Below are 8,848 nucleotides of genomic sequence, written 5' to 3' on the forward strand. Positions count from 1 at the left end.
CAGGTTTTGGGTGGTTCACAAAATCCATGTTGTTATGGAGCATTAACTGAAGGGGTACTACAAAAAATGACCCAGTAGGATAAAGAGTCACATGAAGAGGATTTGCCATGAGTGTTGAAGAACATACAAGTGCAACATATACGGTTATGTGAATGTTAGAATCAACCCAGATTCCTCAATATGTTTTGGGAACATCAAGCTGACCCCATTGAAAGGTATTTATATCTGGATAATTGGTTTCTCTACTGACACAAAAGCCAGATCAAACCAGATTAAAAGTAAAAGACCAGGTGTATTAGGCAGAGCACTCCTGGGTGACCTTTCCAGCACCCAGAGGCGAGGCAGGGAAGGGGGCAAGAGGAATTACATGGCTGCTCTGAGGAGGAGACCCAAATACTCTGCAGGCGTGGGACAGGGAGATGACTTGTGCTCCACAAGCTGGGCCCATCATGGTAGGCTGGGCTCTGAGCAGCTAGCAGCTCCAGGCAGAAAAGCAGCTGCCACTGTGGAGAATTTGGGACTGAGCCCCTCTGGTGGTTCTCTGAGAGGGCAGGGACTGGAGAGAGAGAACTGGGGCCCAGCCAGAGATTCCAGCCCAATATCCATCAGCAGCCAAGCCCACACACCATTCCTCACACAGGGCACTAGAGCTCTTTGTGCATGTTCTGAGATCTCTTTTAGCTCCTGGATCTTCTGGGGCAGGGTCTTGGTCCAGAACTGCAGTCTTCTGGCCTTCAATGCTCGGCCCACCGCAGGCTTGATGTTCAGCTGCAGGTACTGCTCATCATGGTCCAACATGGGCCAGTAGGGCAGACCCTCGCTGTTGGGGTTCCTATGGATATGCCAGCCAGTGGGGAAGGGTGAGGTCATTCTGATCCAAAGTCTGACCCCTGATTTGGGTCATGGCAGTGGTATACTTAGGCAGGTGTTTAATGGGGCTGATGGGATAAGTATCCTGATATAGGGATACAAGTGTCATCCACTAGTTTCTGCTTCATGTGGGGTAAGACTACTTAACTTGTTTTATGTCTATATCTAAGAGGCAAAATTTAAAGAACTGTACACTATGACTCACGAGCAAGGTCACTAAAGATGACCAGTAACTTACAACTACAAAGTGTATATATAAATGTGCTATCGGTAGAGAAGAAATTATTATATGATGGAAGATCCGTGAATGCTAACAAAACAACTACCCTAAAGGGAGACCTACAGGGACTCACATATCCCTATAACCCATTAGGGAAGGTTGAGAGAGAGGTGTGTTCTCACCCATATCTTGCAAAGTTGGCCCAGTACTTCATCATCCTCCTGTTCAATAGATCCTCTTCCTCAGTGAGGTCAACTGGAATCATGAGAAAAATAAATATTGAAGCCCATGACACCATACACAACTGCCAAACCATGCCTTATACTCACAATCCCAGGTGCTGTCAGAACTGTAACTATCAGCTTTGTTACCTCCCTTCTTCACTGTACAATACCCAACATCCATGCACGCCTCTAATTGAATTCGTGCCCCATTGTGTTGTCATCTCCATCATAGGCTAGACTGGGACAGGTCCAGATTCTAATCTTGGTCTAATTTTTTAGGCTATGATATGGTACACATTTGATTCTATCATCTCCCAGAACCTAGTTTTCCTCAAACAGACTAAGAGCTCAGGAGTCCCTGAGGTGTCATCTGAGACCTCAGTCAAGTCAAGGAGAATAAGGAAGACTCACGTTTCATGCCAAAGACGAAGGACCCAAAAACAAAAGGAATCTCATCACCATGGTCAGCCTTCACGTGGGGTGGCCTGAGACTCTTGAAGAAGCTGAACTGATGTTGGAACTCATAGAAGTAGACAGGGTTGTGGGAACCTGGAGGTGGGGATGACGTGTGACTTAGTGGCCCCTCACCTGGAGTTTTTCTGATATGTATTTGGTGACAAGGTACCTTGATATAAAGTTACCTGGAATCATAAATGTTAAAGAGAGGAGGAAGTTCCAAGCTGGAGCAGTAACTATGGAAAAGCCCATGGCAAAACAGTGCTCATGATCTTCCAAGCTGAATGGTTATATCAAGTCAATAGATTACCAGCAACTCATTTTTTCTTCTGTACCTATATGTCACTCACTTTATCTAGACATGAGACCTGTATTTTACACTGCTCAACAGTGCTTATCAGTGACCTACATCTCTGAGCTGCTCCCTTAAGCCTTGTTATAGAGATACTCACGCTGAAAATGTGCTACTTGGAGTGCAGGGATCACAAACATGAAGTCCCCCATCATCTCTGTAAACTGTATTTGGAGGGCTTGGGATCCTCAGTGTCCCCCATGTACTCTTCCATTAGCAGGTCAGCACACTCAGGAGGCAGCATCTACTCCAAGGAAGAATGAGGTTAGGCATGTTGTTGGTTACATAGGCAGCAGCCTTTGGTATGAGGAGAATGTGATGAGATAGGGCACAGGCAAAAAGATTCATGGTCTGAGGTCACCCCACACAGAATCACATATATAATGACCTTCATTAATAGGGATGCTGTTTGAGAAGGAGATATAAGAGACCTCTCTATTTGGATTGGACCAGAGGTATCTCACCATTTGTGCTGCTGTGTTCTTCAAAACATCCTGCAGGTTCTCTCTGGTTATTTCCGTTATTGTCTGAGCAGAGCCCAAGATCTGGGAGGTAGAAATGTGGGATCTAATGGACTTGGATTAGAGATGTATTGAGTTCCCAGTACTTAACATATGAGTCTCCAGTCTCCAAGCAGATTGGAATTGAGTCTCACCATGGGGACAATCCAACCATACTCATCATTGTTGACACCAATGATGCTGGGACCGGGTGAAAATCCACAGATGCCAACAACTCCTTGGGATGCCTGGGTAGGAACTCCCCATCCACCACAGCAGGGATGATCTTGAAGACCTGAGGGGCATTAAAAGTTAATGCTGAAGGTCAATAAAATACATATGCTGATCCAATGAGTTACCACCACCATTTTCTCATCTCTTAACCATTTTCTCATGTCTTACTAGCCTAAGGGTGCTCAGCTCACTCTGGAAGAGTATCTACACTTGAGTTAGCCTATCTTGGTGTTCATACTGTACACAGAACTAAAGCACACAAAGTCTGACTAAATCTTCCAAGACACACAGTTCTACCTACCTCATTAATGACCAGAATCTCTGCTTCACTTTTGCCTCTCAGACAGTGTACTAGGGTCTCTGAGTCCTTGGACTCACATCCAGACAGGTTGGCCACCATCTGTAAAGGGAACAAGTTGGGAGAAGAGTTCTCTCAAGTCCAACTTGATGCAATTGGCCTAACTACCATACTATAGTGCGTGTTGTGTGTGATTTGGTATAAATATAAATTATTAATTTTGTTGTATTCCTCAAAGCAAGCAGTATTCTTTCAACCTGCATATTTGAATTTTTTTTGCTTAGGTTTGTTCTATTTACTCCACTCATCTTTCTGTGTTTCATGTATGAGAGAAGGACTAAGTGTGCCAATGTTTGTATGTGAATGTTAGAGGACAAAGTCTCCTTTCTTCACAGATACACCTTATTTGAGACAGGTAGTCTTCTTGTATTACTGCTTCTATGCTAGCTGAAAGCTCTGTGAACATCCAGGGATTCCCATGTTTCTCCCTCCCACCTGACCACAGGAACAATGGAATTACAGATACATGCTACTATCTCCAGCCTTCTGTGGGTTCTGGGGATTTGAACGTAGGTCCTCAGGCTTGCACTCCAATCATGTTTAAAAATCCACAGAGCTTAGCTGGGCAATGGTGGTGCATACCTTTAATCCCAGCACTCGGGATGCAGAGACAGGCAGATCTTTGTGAGTTCGAGGCCAGACTGGCCTACAGAGCAAGATCCAGAAAAGGTGCAAAGCTACACAGAGAAACCCTGTCTCAAAAAACCAAAAAAAAAAAAAATCCACAGAGCCACCTCCCAAAGCACACTTCTATTTATTTTCATTAGTAATGGAAGCTGCTAGGAGCAGTTTGCTGTCACCCAATATGAAGTAGAGGTGAGTAGAGGCTAACCCTTGAGTTCCTCAAATATTACTGGAAAAAAATTGTTTCCCATCATCATTGTTTTCCCCACTGAACAGAAGACCAGAGTACCAGACCATGAAGGCTGAGGGGACAGACTAGGGTGCTGGGCGATGTCTTTCTGTACACTGTGAATATGTGTAGCTCTGACTGGTTGATAAATAAAGCTCTTTGGCCAATGGCGAGTCAGAATAAGTTTAGGTGGTACAAAAAACTGAAAATGAAAGGAATAAGGTGGAGTCAGAAGAGATGCTGGCCCACGCCTAAGGAGCAAAAAGATGCCAAAAGACCAGTAATACCATGGCCATATGACAACATATAGATTAATAGGAATGCATTGAATTAAGTTGAAAGTGCTAGCTAATATAAGCTGACCAATAGGCCATACAGTTTGTAAGTAATATAAGCCTCTATGTGTTTGCTTGGACCAAGCAGCTGCAGGACCAGGAAGGACACAGAAAAATTTCCAACTACTTAGGCCTGTGAGGTTAAGGGCACTTACAGTGTAGACCATCTCATGGGTGTCAGAGATAAGGTCAGGTAGCAGGGCCACTCCACTCTCCATGATGGCTCTGTGGAAGAGTCCTTTGGACATGGGAGACACCACATGTGAAGACACACTTGTGCCACCTGCTGACTCACCAAAAGATGGTGACAAGGTCAGGGTTGCCTCCAAAGTGGGCAATATTCTGCTGGACCCAGCGTAGGGCAGCCACTTGGTCCAGGTAGCCCCAGTTGCCTCTGGCGTGCTGGTCTCCAGTGCTGTGAAGTAGAGGGGCATGGATCAAAGGGCTGTCTAGGTTCTTCTCAGCTTCGTCTATTTAGCTCAGCCCTAGGCTCACCTGAAAAAGCCCAGAACACCTAGGCGATATTGGATATGAACCAACACCACATCCTCAGTGGCTGCCAATATGGATCCATCAGTACTGGAAGCCATTCCTCCAACCAGAGCACCACCATGGATCCTCACCATCACCTGGAGAAGTCAATAGAGATGCCAGGAAGCTCCTAGCTAACCAAAGCTCTGCAGGACTGTTTACTAGAGTATCAATCAACTTCTATGCTTCTGTGAAGCTACACAAATATGTAGAAATACTCAGCACTTTAGGCTTTGATCATGGGTAGGGGCCTCTAGTAGCCCCATCAGGTAGTTTCTAGCCCCCATCCCCACCATATATCTCAGTCTGAATTAATGATTCTATGTATACAGTAATGTTATCATTAGTCAGGTTCTTCATAGTGAAACAACGAGGAGTGTCTCATGGATATCTCTCCAGATTAAAAATTGAAAGAATCATCAACTATCATTGGCACGAGATAATCTAAAGGAAGGGTGACCTCAATGTGGAGCCTTGAGCACCTAAGCAGTTCTGCAGGGCTGAGGTTGTAGAATGAGTCTTGGTTTTTTTCAAATAACTAGAGCCTTTGATCACTCAGTGCTCCAGTGCTTTGTGTCCCTTACCCAGGTTTCATTTGCATAGTGTGGCTGAGAAGGCCTATTTTTTACCCAAAGAGGGCAAGGCTTTTCAACAGAGTCCATACTGCAATGGAACTTTTGTTCCCCCCTTTTTGTTATCGTCATGAAAAAAATACCCTGTCCCCAAGCTGACCATAACTTGACACTCACAGGCAGGTTAGAACCCTCATGGGCATGAGCTGGAGTGTAGATGTTGAGATGCAGGCAGTCCTCAGACATAGAGATAGGAGGCATGGTCATATTCATATCCTCCATGCCCTCCACATTCATCATCTCAAGGCTTTGCAGACACCTGATGAAAATAGCAGACAGATATTCCAAAACCAAATGTGAGTCTGGATCTTTTTTTCTCGGTCACCTTCAGTTGCTGCTCCTTGTGATGCCATGTTAACACATATTCCCTCTCTAAAGTCCCTTCCAACCAAGGTAAAGGCCACAGGGTACATAAAAGCTGAATGGAGTCAGAATTCCAGAGAGTCCTTCAATTGGCTAGGGCCTGGGTATTATTCTTTCTGGGTTTGGGATTTAAAGACTTCCAGGTATCTCTATGGAATGACTGGCTGTATGTTGTCACATTCACTGAATTGGATAAGAACAAAAAAGTGAACTAAGCATTAGCAGGCATGAAAGCATTTTCTACTCTCTGTTTCAGGCTGTAGATGTGATGTTACCAGCTCCTGTAATTTTCCTTCACTGTGAATTCCCCCACATGATGAATTGTAATCTGGAGCCTATAATAATACCTTTCTTCTCTACGTTCCTTTTGCCATTATTTTATTACATCAAAGACAACAAACTAAGATTGCAATATTGGAGTGTTGTACCCACAGGTACTAGAGGAATCAGTACTGCCCCAAAGGATGGTGAGAAATCCTTCATCCCATGAATATACACTCTCATGGAACTTCTTTTTCCTACACTGTCTCCAGAGGGAATTAGTTACATATCCTTGTTCCTTGGTCAGTGGCACTTGGCCTTGTAGGTTGTCACAGTGACTGTGAGTGTGGGGTTAGCAAGTATCCATATTGCTGCACTCCTCAGGATCTGAAGTGTATTCTACTAGATTCAGGGGGCACTTTCTGCTTAGTAGGTCACATAACACATGCCTAGAGATCCCTCCCATTGTGGCAGAGAACACCAGGCACAATTCAATTCTGTCAAAAAATTTATCTTTGTTCCTGTCTATAGTACCTGTATCTAACTCCCAATGCCAAGCTCTGACCAAGGAGATTGGCAAGGCTGTTCTATTCAGTTTTACTACATGCATCAGAAAAAAATGCATGGGGTACTCCCCCACAATAGGAGAAAACTGCTATGAGCTGAGCTGGAGGAAGGACTTCAGTATGGTTCAGAACTCAGAGCAACTCTTCACCCCAGAGCCATACATTCTTTGGGTACAGAACTTACATGGCTGGATGTGAGGTCCCATCTCTCACACCACTCCATGGTACAGGGGCTTCAGGAGGTGCAAAACGCAGTGGTCCTACAGGTGGCTTGGCAAAGGGAATTCCCAGGAAGGTGTGGACACCAATTTTGGTGTCCTTCACATAGACAAGGCTGCCTCGAATCTGGCCTGTGTGTGTGTTTCTGATGGGCTGGCCTCTGATGAGTCTTGACCTGAGTGGAGAGATGCCATCAGGGTTAGTTTTGTGCAATCAGCTGCCACAGACTGTGAGAGTTCCCACCTCATTGTTACCAGGGAACACTGGAAGGGCACCCAGGACCTCCTATTTCAGCTCTGGGGTGTGAGCATGAGCTTCTCTACCCCTCATGGCCTGGAACCTTTCCTCCTCCCCTTTTGAAGGTTGTCAGAGCATTTCTCTGGCCAAAGAGCTCACACACTCTAAGCCATTTGGCCACATGAATTTATGATTTTTGTCATTTTATCCAAATGTCAGTACTAACTATCCAGACACTAAGGAGAAAAAAAACATCTGTTCACTTTCCTTAGAATTGACTAGCACTCTCCAGTGCTCCTTATACTGAACTTTCTCCTCAGTCTGGAGTGATCTTAGACATTTCTGATGATCTGTGTGGACCCACAAAATCAGTGGTCTTTAATTAAAAGATTGGGAGGCACATGTTTCCCACACATTTATCTATCATTTCCATCACCTACCCATCCCCCACCTTTTCTTCCACAAGCCCAGCCTCTGACGCTGCAGAATTTGGCCTCTCTGACTCTAGTCATTCCCCATTGCCAGCTTAGTGAGCCTTACCCTGCACATGGAGGAGGAGAAGCAGACCAAAGACGACAGCATTCAGCCAGCTATGAAGCTGATTCAGTGGCATGATCAGCTCTCAGATCTGAGTCTGTGCTTCTACATAGGACGTCCACGGTTACACAAACAGGAAGCACAATCTGTGGGCCTTGTCTAGGCAGGTTTAAGTCCAAAGGATGTAGGTGGGAACTGAGTGTGGTGGAGCAAAGTCCTCATTGTAGGAAAACTGGTTAGTCAGAATGACAGCAGACAATGGCCAGGAGGCAGGGCAAGTCACCTCTGCTATTTCTGTTCTCTCTTTGGCCTCCTGGAAAGGCACCATGGATTCTGAGGCTCTTCTGGGATACTAGGAACCCAGTCCTCATTTCTTGAAAAAGAGTTGGAACATGAGATGCCAGAGGGCTTCGGTGAGTAAGTACTCACTCAAGATGTCAAAGGAGAGACAGGAAAATGCAGGAGCTCTGACTGTGACCTTCATCCTCAAGACTCCTCTGTGCTTTGAGGCCTCAGTTTACTGAGCCTGCTTCCAGACTTCCTAGTTCTTACAATTAATCTGGGGTCTACTTGGACACCTTCCTGTTAAGCCACAGTTGTTTGACCAAAACACACAACTATTCTGGTTCTTTTAAAGTCCAAAGCTTCTATTCACTCCACCCGCATGTTGTGTCTCCTCTAGTGGTCAGTTCCTACCAAGACCAACCTCATAGTCATTTACCCATTTAACAAATATTTTAATTGTTTGTGTGTGTGTTTGTGTGTTTGTTTGTTTGTTTGTTTGTTTGTTTATTTATTTATTTATTATTTATTTATTTATTTATTGTGCTCATGTACATATATGTGTGTGGATGCTCCCAATGGAAGTGAAGGGACAAATTGTGGAAGCCCATATTCTAATTCCACCATATGGAGCCCAAAGTCAAACTTACATCATCAGGATTGGAGGAAAATTCCCTTTCCACCCCTTGATAAATACTGTACATAACCATATGACAAGAATTTAATGGGGACTTGGTGGCTCCAACACTGGGGTCAATCTGAAGTCTTAGAACCAATGATAAATCTGAGATAAAAGTCTATAAACAGAAGTTTCAAAA

The 8,848-nt window shown here is 44.6% G+C and overlaps 1 pseudogene; it reads right to left on the reverse strand.

Annotated features, from left to right (window-relative positions):
* Positions 1 to 272: 272 nt before the first annotated feature.
* Positions 273 to 7,903, reverse strand: LOC114688613 (annotated as a pseudogene).
* Positions 7,904 to 8,848: the final 945 nt, after the last annotated feature.

This window comes from Peromyscus leucopus, chromosome 5, assembly GCF_004664715.2.
Source record: "Peromyscus leucopus breed LL Stock chromosome 5, UCI_PerLeu_2.1, whole genome shotgun sequence".
Classification (NCBI taxonomy): Eukaryota; Metazoa; Chordata; class Mammalia; order Rodentia; family Cricetidae; genus Peromyscus; species Peromyscus leucopus.